Genomic DNA, 23,607 nt, shown 5'->3' with positions numbered 1-23,607 from the left:
TAGAGCAGTCCACAGAGGCCCTATAGACGAGCCTTGAGGAACATCTTGTAGAGCAGTCCACAGAGGCCCTATAGACGAGCCTTGAGGAACATCTTCAACAGGTGGTTCATGTAGAGCAGGCCCTGGTTGACATAAAACTTGGAGCAATACTCCCCCCTAGTGGCTCAATATAACAATACTGGTTGAGGTGGAATAGTGGACATTAGAGGGGAGGAAATATTAGCTTGATTATCAACAAAACTGGAAGGAATTAATGGAAGGAATTCAAATAAAGCAATGGATACCAAATGACGAAACCTTTAGAATTGTTGGTAGAATAACGGCCTCAATGTGAAAATTACATTTGACCTGTGAAAAGACGGACACACCAGAAACGAGATATGAACATAATGTTTAATGTACAATTAATTACTCCCCAAAATTCCCAACAATAAAATCAAGTCTCTAAAATGCAGAATCAAACCCCATACCGCATATGGCTACCTGTTTGGGATGGTTTGACATGTCTAGCACTTAAACCACAGGAATGAACATAAAAACAAAACAACTTAAATAACCTAGATGGTTAAAAACGGACAGAAACCTGCTATATTATGAAGAGTGTAAATCAAGGTGTTGGTCTTTATTTGGTTCCAACTATTGTGCAGAGATGTTGAATGAAGTAACTCAATACTAACAACTGTATAGAGTAAGGCCAACGAGGCGAGGTTACGCATCTGGAAAGAACACACACCGAGACGGTATCACAAAACAAAGGACAATCGTGTAACAATAACATGTAAAGTCATCTTAAACTCTATGCTTATAGACATCTTGGAGTTATGGTAAATGCAATGGCCCTGTAGCAATCGCATGCCATCTCCCATATGACCGGAGTGGACTAGGGCTCAAGAGTCTCTCCTGAGTACATGACCTGATCAGGGAAAACACTATGGACCCTAGTGATAGGCTTTAAGGTACAGAAGTTTTGGTTGAGGAAAAACTCCTAGCCGACGGGGTGAGACAATAACAGAAAAGGACATCGTTCTACAGGTTTAGGTCCTAACCAAGCCAGATAGTGACGAGAGGATGACACTACTCATTATCATGATGATTGTAGTATAAACATTATGATCAAGTAGTTTATTTCCAACATTCTTTTCAGTAGATTTCTTGGAAAATAATTGACACCCCTCTAAATCACCAAGGAAAACGCTGTTGGACATTCTAAAGATCTGTAGAACAGAGTTGTAGTCAGTTCTGAGGGCAGCAGAAACACACACCTCTGATAGGGAACGCTGGACTGGAGGACGCAGCACTAAAGGCCATTATGGACTCATTGGATATCAGACATTATTGTGGCCTTTCTCCTCTCCGTCGCTGGCGGCTGTGTACATCCCTTCCCATGAGGCAGTGGGGTGTTCCAGAGAGCAGTGGTATAGCAGAGTCAAACCATGATCACAATAAATCACTTTCAGACAGTAGAAAATAGAAAACAACCTTTTTAAAACCTAGAAAACAAAAACAAATTCTGCCCTCTTGGTTTAGTGAGAGCATAGCTGGCAGGGATCGCTGAGAGCATAGCTGGCAGGGATCGCTGAGGTTAGAAGGCAGCACTTGGAAAGGAGGTAAAGAGTCCGTCGGCATCAGGGTTCGATTGGTCTAGTTGGGTCGGTCCTCTGAATGTGATTGGCTGGGGTTGACGGGACGCTCATGCCGATTGGGGCTGGGGGTGTATGGAGGCGGGGCCTCGCTTATGATGCTGGCAGAGTCTTCGCCCTCAAAGAGAGGGGGAGGGAGAATGGGGAGAGAGGCGGGGCGAGATGCGTCGACGTCGTCGCTCTGGGCAACCTCGCTGTACGGAGGAGGCTTCAGGTCATCAGCTGTGGGGTCAGAGGTTAGAGTTCAGTAAGCAGAAATACAGGAACTGAAGTGAACGTCGAGTGCAGTCAACAGGGAAAGCAACTAAAGAATGTTGCCTTGGTAGGCTGCACACTACAGTGCCTTCAGAAAGTATTCAAACCCCTTGACTTTTTCTACAGTTTGTTGTGTTACAACCTGAAATTTAAATTGCGATTTTCACTGTCACTGACCTACCTACACACAATACCCCATAATGTCAAAGTGGAATTATGTTTTCTGAAATGTTTACATATTAGTCAATACATACTCAAACCCTTTGTTACGGCAAACCTAAATAAGTTCATGAGTGAAAAGTTGCTTAACAAGTTACATAATATGTTGGACTCTGTGTGCATAGTATTTAACATGACTACCTCATCTCTGTACTCCACACATACAGATAATTATAAAGGTCACTCAGAGAAGCAGTGAATTTGAAACAGATTAAACTACAAAGGGAGGTTTTCCAATGCCTCGCAAAGAGGGGTTGGTAGATGGGAGAAGAAAAATATATATCCCCCTTTGAGCATAGTGAAGTTATTAATTACGATTTGGATGGTGTAGCAATACACCCAGTCACTTCCCGACTCAGTTGCCGGAGAGGAAGGAGACCGCTCAGGGATTTCACCATGGAGGCCGATGGTGACTTCAAAACAGTTAGAGTTTAATGGCTGTGATCGGAGAAAACTGAAGATGGATCAACAGTGTAGTTACTCCACAATACTAACATAAATGATAGAGTGAAAAGGAAGCCTGTACAAAATAACACATTTTATGAACAATCGATTGGTTGAAATGTTAAAACGTGTATTTTCCCCCATATAGACACATCCTATGGTGTTTTAATCAAATCAACTATATGCCCTGAGCTTGTCTGACGCTTTAAGCAAACATTTTGATGAAATAATTAAGACACACAAATGACTAGAGGGAGTCCGACAGTCATTGATTAGATTGGGCCGCCTGCCTCAGACTTGCTGCGTACATTTTTTTTAAGACAGCAAGTGACTAGCATCAGTGTGTATAGTGTTGTCTCTCTGTCCTCCCTGCTGCAGCGACCACCACAGGACATCAGTATGTATAGTGTTGTCTCTCTCTCCTCCCTGCTGCAGCGACCACCACAGGACATCAGTATGTATAGTGTTGTCTCTCTGTCCTCCCTGCTGCAGCGACCACCACAGGACATCAGTATGTATAGTGTTGTCTCTCTCTCCTCCCTGCTGCAGTGACAACTCCAGGACATCAGTATGTATAGTGTTGTCTTCTGTCCTCCTGCTGCAGCGACACCACAGGACATCAGTATGTATAGTGTTGTCTCTCTCTCTCCTCCTGCTGCAGCAACCACCAAGGACATCAGTATGTATATGTGTTGCTCTCTCTCTCCCTGCTGCAGGACACCACAGGACATCAGTATGTATAGTGTTGTCTCTCTCTTCCTCCCTGCTGCAGCTGACACACAGGACATCAGTATGTATATGTGTTGTCTCTCTCTCCCTGCCTGGCAGGACCACCACAGGACATCAGTATGTATAGTGTGTCGTTCTCTCTCTCCTCCCTGCTGCAGTGACACCACAGGACATCAGTATGTATAGTGTTGTCTTTCTTCTCTCCTCCTGCTGCAGCAACCACAGACATCAGTATGTATAGTGTTGTCTCTCTCGTCCTCCCTGCTGCAGCACCACCACAGGACATCAGTATGTATAGTGTTGTCTCTCTCTCCTCTGTGCAGCGACAACACAGGACATCAGTATGTATAGTGTTGTCTCTCTCTCCTCTGCTGCAGCGACCACCACGGACATCAGTAGGTATTGTTTCTCTCTCTCTCGTGCTGCAGACGACCACCACAGGACATCAGTATGTATAGTGTTGTCTCTCTCTCTCCTCCTGCTGCAGCAACACAGACATCAGTATGTATAGTGTTGTCTCTCTGTCCCTGCTGCAGCGACCACCACAGGACATCAGTATGTATAGTGTTGTCTCTCTCTCTTCTCCTGCTGCAGCGACCACCACAGGACATCAGTATGTATAGTGTTGTCTCTCTCTTTCTCCCTGCTGCAGCGACCACCACAGGACATCAGTATGTATAGTGTGTCTCTCTCTCTGTCCCCTGCTGCAGCGACACCACAGGACATCAGTGTGTATAGTTGTTGTCTCTCTGTCCTCCCTGCTGCAGCGACCACACAGGACATCAGTATGTAAGTGTTGTCTCTCTCTCTCCCTGCTGCAGCGACCACCACAGGACATCAGTATGTATAGTGTTGTCTCTCTTCTCCTCCTGCTGCAGCGACCACCACAGGACATCAAGTGTGTATAGTGTTGTCTCTCTCTGTCCCTGCTGCAGCGACACCACAGACCATCAGTATGTATAGTGTTGTCTCCTCTCTCTCGCTGCAGCGACCACACAGGACATCAGTTCTGTATGTGTTCTCTCCTTCGTCCCTGCTGCAGCGACCACCACAAGGACATCAGTTGTATAGTGTTGTCTCCCTCTCGTCTGCTGAGCGACCACCACAGACATCAGTATGTATAGTGTTGTCTCTTCTTCCTCCCTTCTGCAGCGACACCACAGAACATCAGTATTAAAGTGTTGTTCTCTCTCTCTCGCTGCAGCGACCACCACAGGACATCAGTGTGTATAGTGTTGTCTCTCTCTCCTCCCTGCTGCAACAACCACCACAGGACATCAGTATGTATAGTGTTGTCTCTCTGTCCTCCCTGCTGCAGCGACCACCACAGGACATCAGTGTGTATAGTGTTGTCTCTCTGTCCTCCCTGCTGCAGCGACCACCACAGGACATCAGTGTGTCTGGCGCTGAACGTGTTGCTGAAGCTATAACATAATTGCAACTTTTCAGTCAGAAATAGCTGTGTTACCGAATAGCCTTATTTGCTGTGGCAAAACATTCCCTAAACTCTTGCTTTCTTTATGAAACATGTCTGTTTCGCATCCACGTGACCAATAGGGCCTGACCTACAGCATAATCACATCAATAAATTGGTTATAAACTCTGAACAACTTTGAACTCTGACAGCAAAATGGATGCAGAGGACGTGACAAATAAACTGGAAACGGGGGAATGTTTACTGGTTGCTCAGGAGGTAAAGGGGAATGTTTACTGGTTGCTCAGGAGGTAAAGGGGAAGTCAGATGTGTGGAATAAATTTGACTAGTTGTGGAAAATACCGGAGATCAAGAAAAATAAGGTATGGTGCAAGTGCTGCAGGCATGTTAGGCCTATGTGCCAAACAGGTGCTGTTAGATTACAATATCATTGTTTGGAACAATGTAAACACTAAATAAGCGTACCAGAAAGTCTGTTGTAAGTTTATTTTTATTTCCGTAAAGCCTTTATTATAGCAAAGACTAAAAACAGCCGCATTCATTCGTGAACGTCATTTCCCGAAATTGAACGGTTTAGACAAATGTATTGTTTACGCTAATTGTTCGATGGTGGCTTTGTTTTATTTTAAAACTAAAATGCTTGATTGCATTTCACGTCATGAATGGTTGATACAGAAGCCTATGTAAGTATTGAAATATAGGCGTAAGTTACGGAATTAAGACTAAACAGGAAGAGCTCTTAGGCCAACAGCTCGATGGTGGTTATACGATGATCATAATAATGAGATCAAGGAAAAAGGAGGGTCATTATTATAATTTCTGACAATTTAGAAGTGTAAACACTAAATAAACAATACCAGAAAGGCTGGTCTAACGATGAAAGAAAAGTGTAAACCTTTATTACAGCAAGGCAAAGATTAAAAAGATCCAAATGTGAAATTATTGCGTGAGGCTCGGTGCTCACGGCATCAGTAGGCTATCAACCAAACAGCCAGACAACAGAAGCAGGATCTGTCTTATTTCTGTAGAGGTGGATGATTTATAAAGCCAGCGACATTTAACAGTTAGGCTATTGATTATAGACCTAATTAAATTGTGGTTTCCTCTCTCCTCACTTTTCTTAGACAATAAGGCAAGGGCTGTTTTCTCATCTCATTCTGCTGCTGCCTCCGCCACATTGTTCTCAACACCAATATGCTGGTTAACTTAGCTATTATGCACATAGCAACATGGTCTAGGAAAAGACGCCAATTCAACAGCACACTGGTGTTTCAGAACCACGGACAGCGACCGCTATCAAAGGTGGGAGAAAGAACATTTGTTATCAAATATTTTATTTGAGTCGACCAACAACCTATCAACCAAACAATCGACTAAATGGGCTCAACCCTAACCACATTACTGAGTACCACTCTCCATATTTTCAAGCATAGTGGTGGTTGCATCAGGTTATGATTATGCTTGTAATCATTAAGGACTGCGGAGTTTATCCAGGATAAAAAAAGAAACGGAATGAAGCACTTCCCAGTGTCTGCTTTCCAACAGACACTGGGAGATGATTTCACCTTCCAGGAGCACAATAACCTAAAACACAAGGCCAAATCTACACTGGAGTTGCTTACCAAGAAAACAGTGAATGTTCCTGAGTGGCCGAGTTACAGTTGTGACAAACCGGTTTGAAAATCTATGTCAAGACCTGAAAATTGCTGTCTAGCCATGATCAACAACCAATTTGACAGAGCTTGAAGAACTTTGAAAATGGGCAAATGTTGCACAATCCAGGTGTGAAAGATCTTAGAGATTTACCCAGAAAGACTCACAGCTGTAATCACTGCCAAATATGCTTTTTTACAAAGTATTGACTGAGGGATGTGAATACTTACGTCAATTAGATTTCTGTATTTCATGTCATTATGGGCTAGTGTGTGTAGATGGGTCATTTTATATTTATTTATAATATTTTGAATTCAGGCTGTAACAAACTTGGAATAAGTCAAGGAGTATGAATAGTTTCTGAAGGCACTGTAAATCCTCCCGTACCACATCCGGTTACTGTTCAGTGAGCTGGCTAGAACCGGTGTAGGGTGAAGTTGTCCCTAGACGCTGATCTGGGATCAGTTTTGCATTCCCCCACTAGTGGTTAAGATAAGAGAGTAATTTAATCATCCCCAAAGGCACCAGCCCATACATCCATTACCAATAAACACACTTTAAAAACAAGAACACAGACAAAAGCAGCACATCCAACGAATATAAAAAAACGTGTTCATATATTCATTGATGATGTGCTGCTTGTAGTGTCTGTGTGTCCTTGTGTATTTATTGGTGATGGACGTATGGGCTGGTGCAATCAAATGTCCCCTTTAGGATTGGGGGAGGGGAAGAGGATCCTAGATACGTACTTCGTTCCTGAGAACGCCGGCCTACAAGCCAGTGGCAGGAGGAAGCACTAGCTAAAGCAATGGGCAGGTGAAAAGTTGAATAAAACAGGTACTGCGGCTCTGCGATCACGTGTGAGGGGGGGCGGCTCTGCGATCACGTGTGAGGGGGGGCGGCTCTGCGATCACGTTGTGAGGGCGGCTCTGGATCACGTGTGAGGTCTGCGTTCCGGCGGGCTCTGCGATCACGTGTGAAGGGGCGCGGCTCTTGGATTCACGTGTGAGGGCGGCGGCTCTGCGCATACGTTTGTAGGGGCGGCGGCTCTGCGCACGTGGGCGGTCTGGTCACGTGTGAGGGGCGGCTCTGCGATCTGAGGCCTGCCGTCACGTGTAGGGCGGCTCAGCGATTCACGGTGAGGGGCGGCTCTGCGATCACGTGTGAGGCGGCGCTCTGCGATCACGTGTGAGCGGGCGGCGGCCTCTGCGATCACGTGTGAGCGGGCGGCGGCTCTGCGATCACGTGTGAGGGGCGGCTTCTGCGATCATGAAGAGATCTGAGGGCAAAGCTGTCTTTAATACGCAGACACAGTCACGACGAGGCTGTCTTTAATACGGCAGACACAGTCACTGAGGGGCGAGGCGTCTTTAATACGGCAGACACCAGTCACTGAGGGCGAGGCAGTCTTTAATACGCAGACACATCACTGAGGCGAGCGTCTTTAATACGGCAGACACAGTCACTGAGGGGCGAGGCGTCTTTAATACGGCAGACAGTCACTGATGGGCGAGGCCGTCTTTTAATACGCAGAACACAGTCACTGAGCGGGCGAGGCGTCTTTAATACGGCAGACAAGTCACTGAGGGCGAAGGCAAGTCTCTTAATACGGCGCACACAGTCACTGAGGCGAGGCACGTCTTTAAATACGGCAGACACAGTCACTGAGGCGAGGCAGTCTTTAATACGGCAGACACAAGTCACTGAGGGCGAGGCAGTCTTTAATACGGCAGACAGTCACTGAGGGGCGAGGCTGTCTTTAATACGGCAGACACAGTCACTGAGGGGCGAGGCGGTCTTTAATACGGCAGACACAGTCACTGAGTGGCGAGGCGGTCTTTAATACGGCAGACACAGTCACTGAGGGGCGAGGCAGTCTTTAATACGGCAGACAGTCACTGAAGGGCGAGGCTGTCTTTAATACGGCAGACACAGTCACTGAAGGGCGAGCTGTTGGCAGGTGATCTAAGCACTAAAGATCTATGTCCAAGTGAAGCCAAGCAGGGAAGTCCTCCATTTCAGCTAACTACTACAGGTCAATTTCTTGACCTCCTTTGTTCCTATAGTGTCGTGTCTCAACAACAAAAACGGTCAGGTTCCACTAATGGAATCACACAGGAGTGGGACAGGCGGGGGAAAAACAGCCTCTTTAGCATCAGTTTAGAAAAAAAGCGTTCGCACCAGTTAGTTGTGAAAACATTTAAACTGACAAAGACCATCCTGATCTAAATAATGGTGTCATCACTAAAGAGCCCTTCTGGGACTACTCTGCTCAGCTCTTGTGTTAAGTCTGGATGTGCATAATCACTCTTTTCAACAGGGGTAGAATACTCCCCCTTTGGCAGCAGTGTGGTTGTGACGGGGTTAAAACAAGCCTGTTGTCAGTGGTACCACAGCGCCAGCCGAGCAGGGTTATTATCCTGGGAGATGTTCACTAGGAACCAAACAGACAGAAAAGGGAAGGAGCTACCTAAACTTGCCCAAAAAGAAAAGCTGTTTTCTGATGCAAAATGTTTTGCTACGGTATGCACGAATGAATAAGACCCTGTTTGGCCCCCTGCTCTCTAAGGCTGCCTCAAGGCTCAAGCCCCCAGGTGCAGCCCCTTCTTAAGATAAGACAAGTATGACCTTAGGTGGTGTTTCTTTGATCCATTTCCTGCAGAGCCATCTTCTCACCTAAACATATCCTGTGTGTGTGTGTGTGTGTGTGTGTGTGTTACCTCCGGAGACAGCTTGGTATGGTGGTGGCATGTCCATGTGAGAGAAGGATACTGCTGGCGGGGCGAGTGAGGCAGAAGGCTCGCCCACTGATCCCTCATCCTGAACCCCATACCAACTGGGCCAGATAGACGTCTGGGGAGAGAGATGGAGAGAGAAAACAGGAATTAATACCACATATACACATAGGTGCACTGAGCGCACACACACACACTTACTTTTGGAGCTCAACTGGAGCGTGACGATGAAGAAAGAATCTAAAGCTCACTGGTGGGTAAAAGAGAATGTACACCCGGCATCTCCCATCTATCTGCGTCCAAAATGGATCCCTATTCCTTACTTAGTGCACTACTCTATGGGCCCTGGTGGTCATTTGAGACACTCTGTTCTCCCCCTGGCCTCTCTCTTTTCCCCCCTCCCTCTGGTCTCCCCCTGGCCTCTCTCTTTTCCCCCCTCCCTCTGGTCTCTCCCTGGCCTCTCTCTTTTCCCCCCTCCCCCTGGCCTCTCTCCAGGGACCTTTCAGGGGGGCTGCTGCCTGTCTGCTGGAGTTATGGATGGCTCTGGGGCCTCCTCGCTGCACATTCCATTAAAATCTAAACAGGGAGCATCATGGTTTAGACTAGAAGACTAAAGGGAGATAAGAGGAAAGAAAAGTAGGGGGAGGAGAGCCAGAGAGGGATTGTACTAAAGCACTGAGGCAGTGGAGGCTTGGAGTGGAGAGCAACAGGTCATTAAAGCTAGCTCACTGGGGTGTGGCTGAGAAGGATGGAATCACAGGGTTACGAAGCTCAATTATACTTGGGTTCTGTTCTGTGCAGAGCACACAACTACATTCTAATTCCAGCCTAACAGAACTGCGGGGGTTGTTTCTCCTCTACAATGACCTAGTTACTTGGTTACCTAATAGAGCCGTTTCAGGTCCAAACACAGTAACAGAAGCCAAGCCAAGCCAATGTGTGTGCATTGTCTCCAGCATCTTCAAAATCAGATGAATTGTAAAGCAGCTGCAGTAATGTCATTACCGGGGGCAGCTTCCTAGGAGACCTAGCTAGAGGCTGGAATCTCCCCTTAACCACAATAGGTCTCATTCTTAAAATGGAGACATTTCCGCTATGAGAAAGCTACTCCTAACACTATAAATAGCCTAAAAAGCCCATCTGGAAAACAAAGGCACCTATACTGATTCAGTAAATGGCAGGGACTGCAATAAAGCATAATTGGTATGGTGTGAACGTCGAGATAGTTAGAAAACCATTCACTCTGAAAGTAGTCTCACGACTTGGGGCCCTGACAAACTTTGAGATGCTTGTTTGAGTAAGCATAGCATTTACAGTCCTTCAAGCACTATTGCTTAGCATAACACTGCTCTCTGTAGACAGTCAATTAGAAGGATGGCCTAGGCCAGGCTAGTATGGAACGGCTTTGAGCACTATTAAAAAGTAGGCACAACAGAGTCAAGTTGGAGAGAGAGAGAGGATGAATGTGTTCCCTCAGAATGTTGGAGCCAGGGTTCTGATTCCCGGAGCCAGGGTTCTGATTCACGGAGCCAGGGTTCTGATTCACGGAGCCAGGGTTCTGATTCACGGAGCCAGGGTTCTGATTCACGGAGCCAGGGTGCTAATTCACGGAGCCAGGGTGCTAATTCGCGGAGCCAGGGTGGCAGGTAACCTAGTGGTTAGAGCGTTGGACTTGTAACCGAAAGGTTGCAAGAAATCTGTCGTTCTGCCCCTGAACAAGGCAGTTAACCCACTGTTCCTAGGCCGTCATTGAAAATAAGAATTTGTTCTTATTAAACTGACCTGCCTAGTTAGATAAAGGTAAAATAAAATATTCATGGAGCCAGGGTTCTGATTCACGGAAATGTCTTCTTCCTAGAACACCTGGAAGCAACACGAAGGCAGAGCTGATGTCACGAAGGAGGACTGATGTCAGAGTTTGTATAATGCAATCTGAGTATTGTTTATGAAAACGTCAATAGTTCTGGAGATATTAGTCCACAGAGGACAATAAAACACAACACAAGGTAACAGTTGGCGTTTTGAGAGTCCTTGACCAACACAACAAAGGAATGCAGAGAGGAAAGTTGAATGAACGTCACTTTGAAACCTCCAGGAAACAAGACGGGGAGATCCTCTTCTCAAAGGTTTCATGGAATCTTAGGAAAGATTGGAAAGTTCTTACCACTAAACTGTTAACATATCTAAAAATGGAACACAAGCATTTCTCTACACCCGCAATAACATCTGCTAAATATGTATATGTGACCAACACAATTTTATTTGATCATTTGTTTTGTCTTCATAGGCAGATTTCTGAATAGTTGAGACCAGGGGAACTATTATGGCTCGCCTCTTCTCTGGAGCTCTTCTCTTTCCCCGTCCATTTTAGCTGTTCATATTGGCTCAAAGACTTTCACAGGCTTTTGTTAGATTTGACAAGTGCTGGACAGCCACCGGAAGACAAACCAACTCCAACACTGGCTCTCACACATTCACTGTAGCCTTTACACTGCTTCACACAAGTTGAGGCCTGCCAGAGCCCTGACGTTATAGCAAGGTCGCCAATCAGTTGTTGTGACATGGTATGATTGGCATACAGAAGATCGCCCTATTTGGTAAAAGACCAAGTCCATATTATGGCAAGAACAGCTCAAATAAGCAAAGAGAAACAACATTCTATCATTACTTTAAGACAGGAAGGTCAGTCAATACAGAACATTTCAAGAACTTTGAAAGTTTCTTCAAGTGCAGTTGCAAAAACCATCAAGCATTATGATGAAACTGTCTCTGATGAGGGCCGCCACAGGAATGGCAGACCCAGAGTTACCTTTGCTGCAGAGGATAAGTTCATTAGAGTTACCAGCCTCAGAAATTGAAGCCAGAATAAATGCTTCAGAGTTCAAGTTACAGACACATCTCAACATCAACTGTTCAGAGGAGACTGAATCAGGCCTTCATGGTCAAATTGCTGCAAAGAAACCACTACTAAAGGACACCAATAAGAAGAAACTTGCTCGGGCCAAGAAACACGAGCAATGGACATTAGACCTGTGGAAATCTGTCCTTTGGTGTGATGGGTCCACATTTGAGATTTTTGGTTCCAACCGCCGTGTCTTTGTGAGACGCAGAGAAGGTGAACGAATGATCTCTGCATGTGTGGTTTCCACCGTGAAGCATGGAGGAGGTGGTGTGATGGTGCTTTGCCGGTGACACTGTCAGTGATAAATTTAGAATTCAAAGCACATTTAACCAGCATGGTTACCCCAGTATTCTGCAGCAATAAGCTATCCCATCTGGTTTGCACTTAGTGGGACTATCATTTGTTTTTCGACTCAATGACTCAACACACCTCCAGGCTGTGTAAGAGCTATTTGACCAAGAAGGAGAGTGATGGAGTGCTGCATCAGATGACCTGGCCACCACAATCCCCCAACCAAATTGAGATGGTTTGGAATGAGTTGGACCGCAGAGTGAAGCAAAAGCAGCCAACAAGTGCTCAGCATATGTGGGAACTCCTTCAAGACGGTAGGAAAAGCATTCCAGGTGAAGCTGGTTGAGAGAATGCCAAGAGTGTGCAAAGCTGTCATCAAGGCAAAGGCTGGCTACTTTGAAGCCTCAAAAATAAAATATATTTTGATTTGTTTAACACTTTTTTGTTAACTACATGTCTTCACTATTATTCTACAATGTAGAAAAAAGGGAAAATAAAGGAAAACCCTTGAATGAATAGGTGTGTCCAAACCTTTGACTGGTACTGTAAGTGCACACAAACAATTACTGATACCCACATACATGCACATATACGAGTGCTGAGCCATTGCCGAAATGTCAGTTTTTTCCCTTTTTTTAAATAACTAATTGACTGACGTCAGTTCAATTATTTGAATGCCGTTTAGTTTTTTTCTGAGCTTACCACGCCGTTTCTCTTAGAGTGAATCAAATCAAGAATAAACTATAGGACGTTGTAGGAAATTGTAGTTTACACCAAAGTTAAGTGCAGAAATAGTGGTATTTAACTATAATGGCAGCAATCCATTGTTCCTATAGATGCCTGTTCAATGGTTCTTGCCCAGGCAAGCCTGTGGGGCTGGCAGACAGACAAGGAGATTAAGGGTTTCTACTAGATAGCACAGCTACAAAGTCAACATTGGCTATATAGAATTCTTGAACAAAGCTAAGCCTTTTGTTCTTAATATAAAGTTAGCAGTGTGGTTAAGGTTAGGTTTAAAATAACATTTTTAAGAAGATAAATTGTAGAAATAGGCGGGGTTTATGACTTTGTACCTGTGGTAACTAGTGACGACCCGGAGGGCGGGACAGATCAAGTGGCACACGAGAGGGAGTGCTTGGATTTTTAATTGATAGTTGTTATTCAGCATAAATACGATGACTCTTTAGGGACCACAGAGATGGATGGCTGGCTGCTACTGCCTGAGCAGAGATTAGATGACTTGGAATTAAATAATAAGTTATATATATATATATACACATACACACACATATATATAAATAATAGACCTCAACTGCAATATAATATTAAAGTAATGTGAATAAAGGATGGTTTATTAATAAGTGATATGCAGAAATGGACAGTCACTACCATCATTGGGGTTTTATTAATGAAATAATAAAGTCACCAACACACAAAATATTTAAGTAAATGAATGTGAATTAATGACAGCTAGAGCCTAATAAGTGATAAGCAGTAACCATCTTTAATTATTTTACTATGTGTTACAGCATTCAACCCACAATGCAATTTATTGTTAATTTTTTTTTGAAACCGTTATATATTTTTGTAACCGAATCCTCAAAAAGCAAGTATGTGTATTACGTGCACACACCACGCCCACTAAACAATCCGCTGTTAACCACAGGACGGGTGGGAAGCTGAGTAATCGACACAGTGAGAAAGCATCCCATTCTCAGTCAGTCATTCACAGTGGAAAGTGACTCATTTAACCACCAAGCAGTCAGGAAAGCAAATAACTCTTCCCCCACATACTGAAACGGCAACCTTACTGAACTCTTCCCCCACACACTGACCCACACCGCTGACGGGCAACCTTACTGAACTCTTCCCCCACACCCTGCTTAAAGGACAACCTTACTGAACTCTTCCCCCACACACTGACCACACCACTGAAAGGACAACCTTACTGAACTCTTCCCCACACACTGACCCACACCGCTGAAAGGACAACCTTATTGAACTCTTCCCCACACACTGACCCACACCGCTGAAAGGACAACCTTACTGACACTCTCCCCCACACTGACAACACACCGCTGACACGGCAACCTTACTGAACTCTTCCCCCACACACTGAAGGAACAACTTACTGAACTCTTCCCCCACACACTGACCCACACTGCTTAAAGGACAACCTTACTGAACTCTTCCCCCACACACTGACCCACACTGCTGAAAGGACAACCTTACTGACTCTCTCCCCACACACTGACCCACACCGCTGAAAGGACAACCTTACTGAACTCTTCCCCCACACACTGACCCACACTGCTTAAAGGACAACCTTACTGAACTCTTCCCCCACACACTGACCCACACTGCTTAAAGGACAACCTTACTGAACTCTTCCCCCACACACTGACCCACACTGCTTAAAGGACAACCTTACTGAACTCTTCCCTGTGCACAACTGGAACCAGAGTCTATAGGATATGCTTCCTTGTGCACAACTGGAACCAGAGTCTATAGGATATGCTTCCTTGTGCACGACTGGAACCAGAGTCTATAGGATATGCTTCCTTGTGCACGACTGGAACCAGAGTCTATAGGATATGCTTCCTTGTGCACGACTGGAACCAGAGTCTATAGGATATGCTTCCTTGTGCACAACTGGAACCAGAGTCTATAGGATATCCTTCCTTGTGCATGGCTGGAACCAGAGTCTATAGGATATGCTTCCTTGTGCAGACTGGAACCAGAGTCTATAGGATATGCTTCCTTGTGCACAACTGGAACCAGAGTCTATAGGATATGCTTCCTTGTGCATGACTGGAACCAGAGTCTATAGGATATGCTTCCTTGGGCACGACTTGGAACCAGAGTCTATAGGATATGCTTCCTTGTGCACAACTGGAACCAGAGTCTATAGGATTTGCTTCCTTGTGCACAACTGGAACCAGAGTCTATAGGATATGCTTCCTTGGGCACGACTGGAACCAGAGTCTATAGGATATGTTTCCTTGTGCACAACTGGAAACCAGAGTCTATAGGATATGCTTCCTTGTGCACAACTGGAACCGAGTCTATAGGATATGCTTCCTTGTGCATGACTGGAATCCAGAGTCTATAGGATATGCTTCCTTGTGCACAACTGGAACCAGAGTCTATAGGATATGCTTCCTTGGGCACGACTGGAACCAGAGCCTATAGGATATGCTTCCTTGTGCATGACTGGAACCAGAGTCTATAGGATATGCTTCCTTGTGCACGACTGAGCAAAAACAATGTAAGTCTCAGAATAACCCTAAACAGCAGGGCTACTTCCGCATTAATGTTGTCACAATGTGGGCCTAAGAGCCATACCCCAGACAGGATCAGGGTAGAAAATAAACATTTGGTCCATTTGAAAATCTACCAGCCACTCATGTTTTTTACCAGCCGAAATATTTTTTTGCCACAAATTATAATCAACATTATTTTATTGAACCTTTATTTAACTAGGCAAAACATGCTTTGTAATGTTTATAAAACAATACACTTATTACTAGCAAGAAGTAACTAATGTGGTATATTAACTATAATTTATTATACCAGAGTCTTTTAACCAAAATATCACAGATGAGACAAATTTTCACCTGCCCCTTTAAGGGCGGGAGGTTACCGTGGTAGCGCGACTGGAGTCATGTTTGTGCCTGTGAGAGTCTGCCTAGTAGAAGAGTCTGCCTAGTAGAAGAGTCTGCCTAGTAGAAGAGTCTGCCTAGTAGAAGAGTCTGCCTAGTAGAAGAGTCTGCCTAGTAGTAGAGTCTGCCTAGTAGAAGAGTCTGCCTAGTAGAAGGGTGGTCTTCTCTTCTCTAGCAGTTGAAAGTCAAACATAGAAAAACAACCTAGCTTATGAACAAAACAATGCAAATAGCCAAGAAACACAAGGACAAAGTCTCACTTCAGTAGACCTTTGTTTCAAGTAAATTAGACCAACTTTTATGCCTGTGCACAGCGCTTCTAAAAATGTATCTTTCACTCAGCTCTTCAGGTGCGCACAGCCCCCAGCGTTGCAGCACGGGGCGGAATAGGCTATGTATGATTTGTAGTTCTTCGACTATATGTGATTGATTTACCAACTTTTTTTTGTTTTAACGACATAATTACTTTGAAAACAGCAACTACAGCATTTTTTATTTTTTTTACATGTGATCAAACTTGACTATTTTTATTAATAAATGTGAGTGAAAGGCTCCCACTGAGGAGCCCTGAACACCCGCCAACAATGCTGGTGAAATAGACATCTTACCTGCCAATGCCAAAATCTACCCACATTTGGCAGGTGGCGGTTGTTAAATTTAGGCCTGGGACAGGATGAGAGCCAGGCCTCAGACAGGATGAGAGCCAGGCCTCAGACCAGGATGAGAGCCAGGCCTCAGACAGGATGAGAGCCAGGCCTCAGACAGGATGAGAGCCAGGCCTCAGACAGGATGAGAGCCAGGCCTCAGACAGAATGAGAGCCAGGCCTCAGACAGGATGAGAGCCAGGCCTCAGACAGGATGAGAGCCAGGCCTCAGACAGGATGAGAGCCATCCCTACAAAAACTAAGATTGGTTGCCAAATCATATGATTGCATATGAATATCAGCTCAGCCTGTGTTTTGTGGTCTGTCAATAACAGGGGAATCCCTGCATGCTTTGCTACTTACATTCTGTCTCTCACACATCTGATGCAGGTAGGCCCTCCCTCCCACGATAACTATCTGCGAATTACGAGGGTTGTTGAGGTACGCTGCGAGCTGTCTCTGACGCGAGCGGTACCAGCACACATAGAAGAAGATCTTGATGACGATGAATATGATGACCACTCTGGAAGAGAGAGATGTACAGTAGCAGCAAAGAATGTCTCATGTTGAACTCAACGTTGCTCAACCCACAGAGTCAAGTGTATGAAAGTGAATATAAGAATTAAATTGTACTTACATGTACCAGTACAACTCCATATTGAGATCACTAGTCATCAGAGCATGGTCAAAAAACGATGGTGCCTGAAACACAAAGCCAAAGTCCTGTTTAGACGTTTGAGGCACAGCCCAGTGTGTGTTATTCTGAAATAAGATGGCTGAGAGAAACTGTTTACTGTAAACCCAAATGGAAACCATGGCAACCTCACCTCTGAAGAATAAACGAGTCCCCTTTGATCTGCAAGAGACATGTGGCACAATGTGAACAACAGTTCAACATCCGATACAAGATATATGATGTGGCTTTAAACACCCTTAACTCTTGGAAGAGGCACTTCAAACCACAGGCTGTTATTTAGATAGTTCCCCTAAACAATGACTGTAATGTTAGCTTCATAATCCATGTAGCTAGCTAGCCTGTCAACAACTGAAAGCATAACCAGTTAAAAAGAAGCAGTTCCTTATTTTACAACTTCCTCATCCTGAAAGTAGTATATATATATATATATATATATATGGGACAAGAGAAACTGTAATCCAAGGTTCAGTTCCTTAAACTGACACTATAATCTTCAGCTACATTTAGCCACCATAAACTACAAATCAATGGAAGTGATTTGGGCATGCCAGCATGCAAAAACAACAAACAGTCAAAATCTCCTGAAATCAATTACAATCACTTAAAGGTGATTTAGCCATTTTAAAACAAAACACACACTTTTCCATTGATTGTTAGCTTGTGGTGGCTAAAGTGAAGTTTGTAGCGGCTGTGTAAAGCAAACTGAACTATGGATTAGTTTCTCCTGGCCCATGCACTACTATCAGGGGGAGAAACAATCTAACATCAAACTAGACAAGTCCAACCAACGTGTGAAAGTTGGATAGGTGTCTCTGGTTTGAATAGTTCAAGAGTTACTGGTGGTGAGTTATTTATACAAATTGATGTACATTTGTATAGTTATAGACGATAAAAGTTTAAGAATTAAGTTAGGATAGCCTGAACATGAGGAAGTTGGTTTAGTATCTCTAGCTTGAACAGTTTCAGAGTCACTGTTGCTGATTTATTTTTATGCAAATATTTATAATTATAGTTGATAGAAGTTTGAAATAATTACAATTTAGGATAGGCTGAGCATTTGAAAGCTGGTGTGGTGTCTACAGTGAATGGTTTAAGAGTTACTGTGGGTTGGTTACTGTATGCTAATTTGTACAATTATAGTTGATAAAGATCTTGAAGAATTTGAAGTTAGGATAGCCTGAATGTTTTAAACTTCGTCTTATAGCTTAATTGGCCAGGGAGTAGTTAGTTACATATTAATTAGCTACCACTATTACTGGTCCTAATTCTAACCCATGTTAATTTACGCATATTTTAAATGGTTCTAATTAAAAATATATATAAATATTTTAAAACCCTGAATTCAAGAGCTCTAAATTGGGTCAGTCTGAACATAGCAACGTTAGTTTTGCGTTGATAGCTTAAACCGTGTAAGAGCAGTGGCGAATCCAAATATTTCCCATTCAAGACTACGGAGGTTTTAACATTTAAAATTGCTATAGTTCAAAAAGTATAAAATGTCATCAAAATTATAAACACAAACAATCTAAGTTGGGTCAGTCTAAACATCTCATCGTTGGTTGGCATTGAGATCGTAAATCGTGTAAGAAGAGATACACAACCAAATTTCCCAATTTTGCCCATGTAAATCCATGGCACTTTCATTGCCATTGAAATGTATTGGGAACTAATTTAAATATTGTTGTAGTACAAAAAGTATAACAAATATTTTCTCAAGCTATGTAAATTGAGAGAGTCTGCATATTTAGAAGTTGGTTTCGTGTTAATAGCGCTAGAGCGAGCGGAAGAAATACAATAATTGTATGTAAGACATCTAGAACGGATATTGAACTAAGTTAGCTACACAATTATAGTTCACTGTTAACTACAGTATAAAAAGAACGACTGCCAGCTAGGAAACTAGCTAGCTGTAGTTATCAAAAGCAGTCTAAACGTTAGCTAGTTACAGTAGGTGTTGCATTTCCAATCTAAAAGAGCAGCTAACTGTTAGCTAGCAAACACTTCTTACAAGAAAGGGTAGCTAACGTAACTAGCTACAGTAGTTAGCTAGATACTGTTTCGTTACAAACGAGAGCCAATGATCAGTTAGCTACTTAGCTACTAAACGTAGGTAACCAATTATTTAGTTAATACAATGGTAACGTTAGCTATATTAAGACATGAAAAGAATCTGGATTAAGTATTTGTGGCAAAACATAACGAACAACTTACCGTATCAGCCAAGTAATTTAGCTAGCTAACGTTATATCATCCAGAAACCGCTAGCCAGGCTTGTTGTTTTCCTTTAGCCGCCTGTGTGGCTTACAGTACATTAGCTCATGTTAGCCAGCTAGCTTAGCATCAACGACTTAATCAAACACCGTCTGGTGTTATCCTGATGCCGAGGAAATCCAACTACCTGTCAATTTTCGAAGTGTATAATCGTTCCAAAAAAATCAGAATTTAAACATAGTTCGAAGCCCGAAAGTAAAGACGGCACTTTATTTAGCAACCATTTGTTTCACCACCCTACCTTCACTGCTTCTCACGTTTGAGCGCTGTGCTGGTCAGCGATGAGGTAGGGGCGAAGCTCGAGCTGCGGACTGAAGTTACAACAAGAAACGCCCCACATGAGACGTCATTAGCATTGCGTCACTACATACCACACCCACTACCATTGACGCCGCTTGTAACAGTGTGGAAAATACCGTACATGTAATGAATGATGTCATCTCTTTGAGCGGGTGTATTTGAATTTACTCCCGATAAACCAGAAGATTATGAAAAATACTTGTGGATTTTATAACTTTTTTGGGGGGGGTAAACTGAACCTTTCATATTAGAAGTAACAGAAGGTGATTGGAAAACACAGTTCAAATAAAATTGTATTGGTCACATAAACATGGTTAGCAGATGTTATTGCCAGTGTAGCGAAATGCTTGACGCTGCGCCACTCTAAAGGCACTGCATCTCAGTGCTAGAGGCGTCACTACAGACCCTGGTTCGATTCCAGGCTGTATCACAACTGGCCGCGATTGGGAGTCCCATATGGCGGTGCACAATTGGCCCAGCATCGTCCAGGTTTAGACGGGGTAGGCCGTCATTGTAAATCCGAATTTGTTCTTAACTGACTTGCCTAGTTATATAAATAAAATCACACGACCAGAAAAAAACGAGAAAGGCAAGGCATGGCTGAATAGATGATAATCACCTCATATGCTAGCAGGGATACAGAAGCTTGCAGCCCACGTGAAGACTTTCCAGAATTAATGGCAAAATACTCCTTACTTACACCACTGCCAGCTACGCTGAGTAAGAACCTTCCTACCAAATACAGGGTAGTGTTACCATGTGGAGTGTTACCATTCACATCCTAGCACAGTAGCACCCAGGATTCGAGATAAGCTCCCGGACGTCGTCAACGTGGTGCACCACCTGAGAAAGCGAAGGGATGACGGATCTCCGCCGACAACCATCAAGCGGTTCAAAATGAGAATCTACAGAGATGTCGTATGGAAAGAAAGAGAATGGGGAAAGGGGAATAACTAGTCAGAGGCCAAGGAGTCCAGCTCTCACTCCAGAAGATGTTGCTGCAAGGGAGCATAGAGAAGAATGGAAGAGAGCCTATTTCAACAGCAGACATTTTTGCATCAACAGCAGACCTTTTTGCATTTATCGATGGAAAGAAGATCGATTGCCAAGACTTCAAGTGAATGTCTCAATTTGACATGAGAGGACTGAATGACTTGAAAACACTGTGCTCGGGTACATAGCTACAATGTCTTGAAATCAATGTGGTTCTAGTCTTTCTAAGTCAAATGAAAATGCTAAGAGTTAACTAAATTACTCTTGAGTAATAAGTCAATTGTCATTTTTACATTCACCCAGTTTTATATCACCAGGTTCGTAAATGTGAAAACGGGTTCATCATCTTGATCACAACTATCCTTGGTTTAGGGTAAAGGTTGTCTAGTTATTTCTCTAAGCTCAGGTTTCCTTACTGGCTAACGTTAACTAGTTAACCTGTTATTCATATCACTACACTATTTGTATTCTCATTTTATTTATTTTTTAAATAAGGTTATGCAAAGTTTTTAATTCTATGCACTAAATTATGTATATAAATGCCAGGGGTTTACGAGACATAAATTAAAGAAAATCACTTTTTTTTTGTTTTTGTAAAGACTAATGCACATTTCACTTCAGGAGAAAATGGGGAAATACTGTTTATTATAGTCACGGGTCTAACCACTCAGCTGGTATGATGAAATTGCTTCATAAGTTTGAGGTGATATGTCAGAGTCTTTTGTGTCCAAAGATGTGAGATGGGTTATATTGATCTTCAAACTAGATAATGCTTGTTTTATTATATGCTAAATCTATGGGTACAATTGCCACACCTCAAATAAGACTTTATTTTTGGATCTTGCTGATAAGCTTACTGAGCTGCAAAACAAGTGTACACATGCATGGCTTATAATAGCTGGAGACTTCAATGAAACACCTGATAACTCTTTCGATTTTCACCTAGAATAGCTCAGAGATCACAGAATAGTGACATCATCACCTCATTTTGCCGTAAACTGACTGTGATTGATACATGGCGTTTCTTTAATACAAACGGACAGTGGTTGATACACTGTGCTTCTTTAATACAAACTTAATCTGTTTCTAATTTCTCCCCCACTTTTACAGAAGTAAGTTATAAACATGCTACTTTGACTGATCATAAAATTAAATTACTGAAGTTAGAATGTTCTGGAAAATCCAGTGGCATTTGAGGACACTGGAAACTTAATAATTCACTCCTAAATGATCCAGCCAGTCTTTAATAAGAGCATAAAGAGCTTAATCAGGGAGGATTTAGAACCAAAGCATGGAAGTAACTGGGAAATATTTAAATTCAAAGTAAGATCTATCTCCATTACACGCAATAAGGAAGTAAAAAAGCAAAACATGTTTGAAAGAAGATGAGCTTATGAATTGAATGTTCTTTTAGAAAAGGATACTCTTTCAGCATAGGAAGAAACAGATTTGAATACATCTCAAATAGAACTAGATCAAAGTTCAATCCATTATGATGTGATAATCACAAAAGTTTAGGCTTCAGCCAGATACAACAGTAGATTGAAAACTGTAGTATGTGTGTCCTACACAAACAATAAAGGCCCAAACTCCAACTTACTTCCACTGTGGTCCTTCTGACAACACGATGGCAGGTGGGAACGTGTGTCACGACACTCACTGCATTTTTCAAACAATAACAACGGCACGAATGACTATCATCACATTATTAACAATAGAAAAAACACAGAGGTACCCATTAATAACGGTTCACTTCTAGAAAGATACCCTATATCAATCAGCCATGAAACTTCTCAGACAATTTGATATGTACAGTCAGGTCCTAAATGATCGGCACCCTTAATAAAGATGTGCAAAAAAGGACACAAAAAATACATTCAAATACGGAGCTGTATCGTATGCTCCAGAAAAATTGGGGAAATTATATTTTATACTAATACATATACTAATACATTTAATTGCTCAGAGAAATAGATGTTGTTTACCGAGTAATATTTGTTTTTAAAAATGGGTGTCAAAATTATTGACACACCTTTTTTCAATACCTTACCTTGCGAGGACAATGGCACTGAGCCTTTTTCTAAAATGTTTTATGAGATTGGAGAACACATTGGGAGGGATCTTAGACCATTCCTCCATACGGAATCTTTCCAGATCCTTGATATCATTTGTCTCCGCTTATGGACTGCACACTTCAATTCAAACCACAGGTTTTCAATGGGGTTCAAGTCCGGAGACTGAGATGGCCATGGCAAAATGTAAATGTTGTGGTCAATTAACTATTTCTTTGTGTATTTTGATGTGTGCTTGGGGTTACTGTCTTGCTGGAAGATCCACTTGCATCGGCAACCAGGTTTTTGGCTAAAAGATCCTGGTACTGGGTAAAGTTCATGATGCCGTTGATCTTAACAAGGGCCCCAGGACCAGTGGAAGCAAAATATTCCCATAACATCAAAGTTCCACCACTATATTTTACAGCAGGTATTCAGGGTTCTTTTCTGCGTATGCCTCTTTCTTTAGACTCCAAAACCACCACTAGCGTGCTTGGTCAAAGAGCTCTATTTTCATGCCATCCAACAAATGTAAATGCCTTGGAGACTGCTAAAACTTTATTGGCACTTGGATTGGGACCTGTGCTATGGTCAGATGACATGTCTATAGGGAGGAGAATGTAGGGAAGAGTTCTGAGAATACACTCCAAAAAATCTAGACTTTTTTTATTTTTTATTTCACTAGC

The sequence above is a fragment of the Salvelinus sp. IW2-2015 genome, linkage group LG27 (assembly GCF_002910315.2).
Source record: "Salvelinus sp. IW2-2015 linkage group LG27, ASM291031v2, whole genome shotgun sequence".
In the NCBI taxonomy this organism is placed as follows: domain Eukaryota; kingdom Metazoa; phylum Chordata; class Actinopteri; order Salmoniformes; family Salmonidae; genus Salvelinus; species Salvelinus sp. IW2-2015.
Note: the sequence above shows the minus strand (reverse complement) of the source record.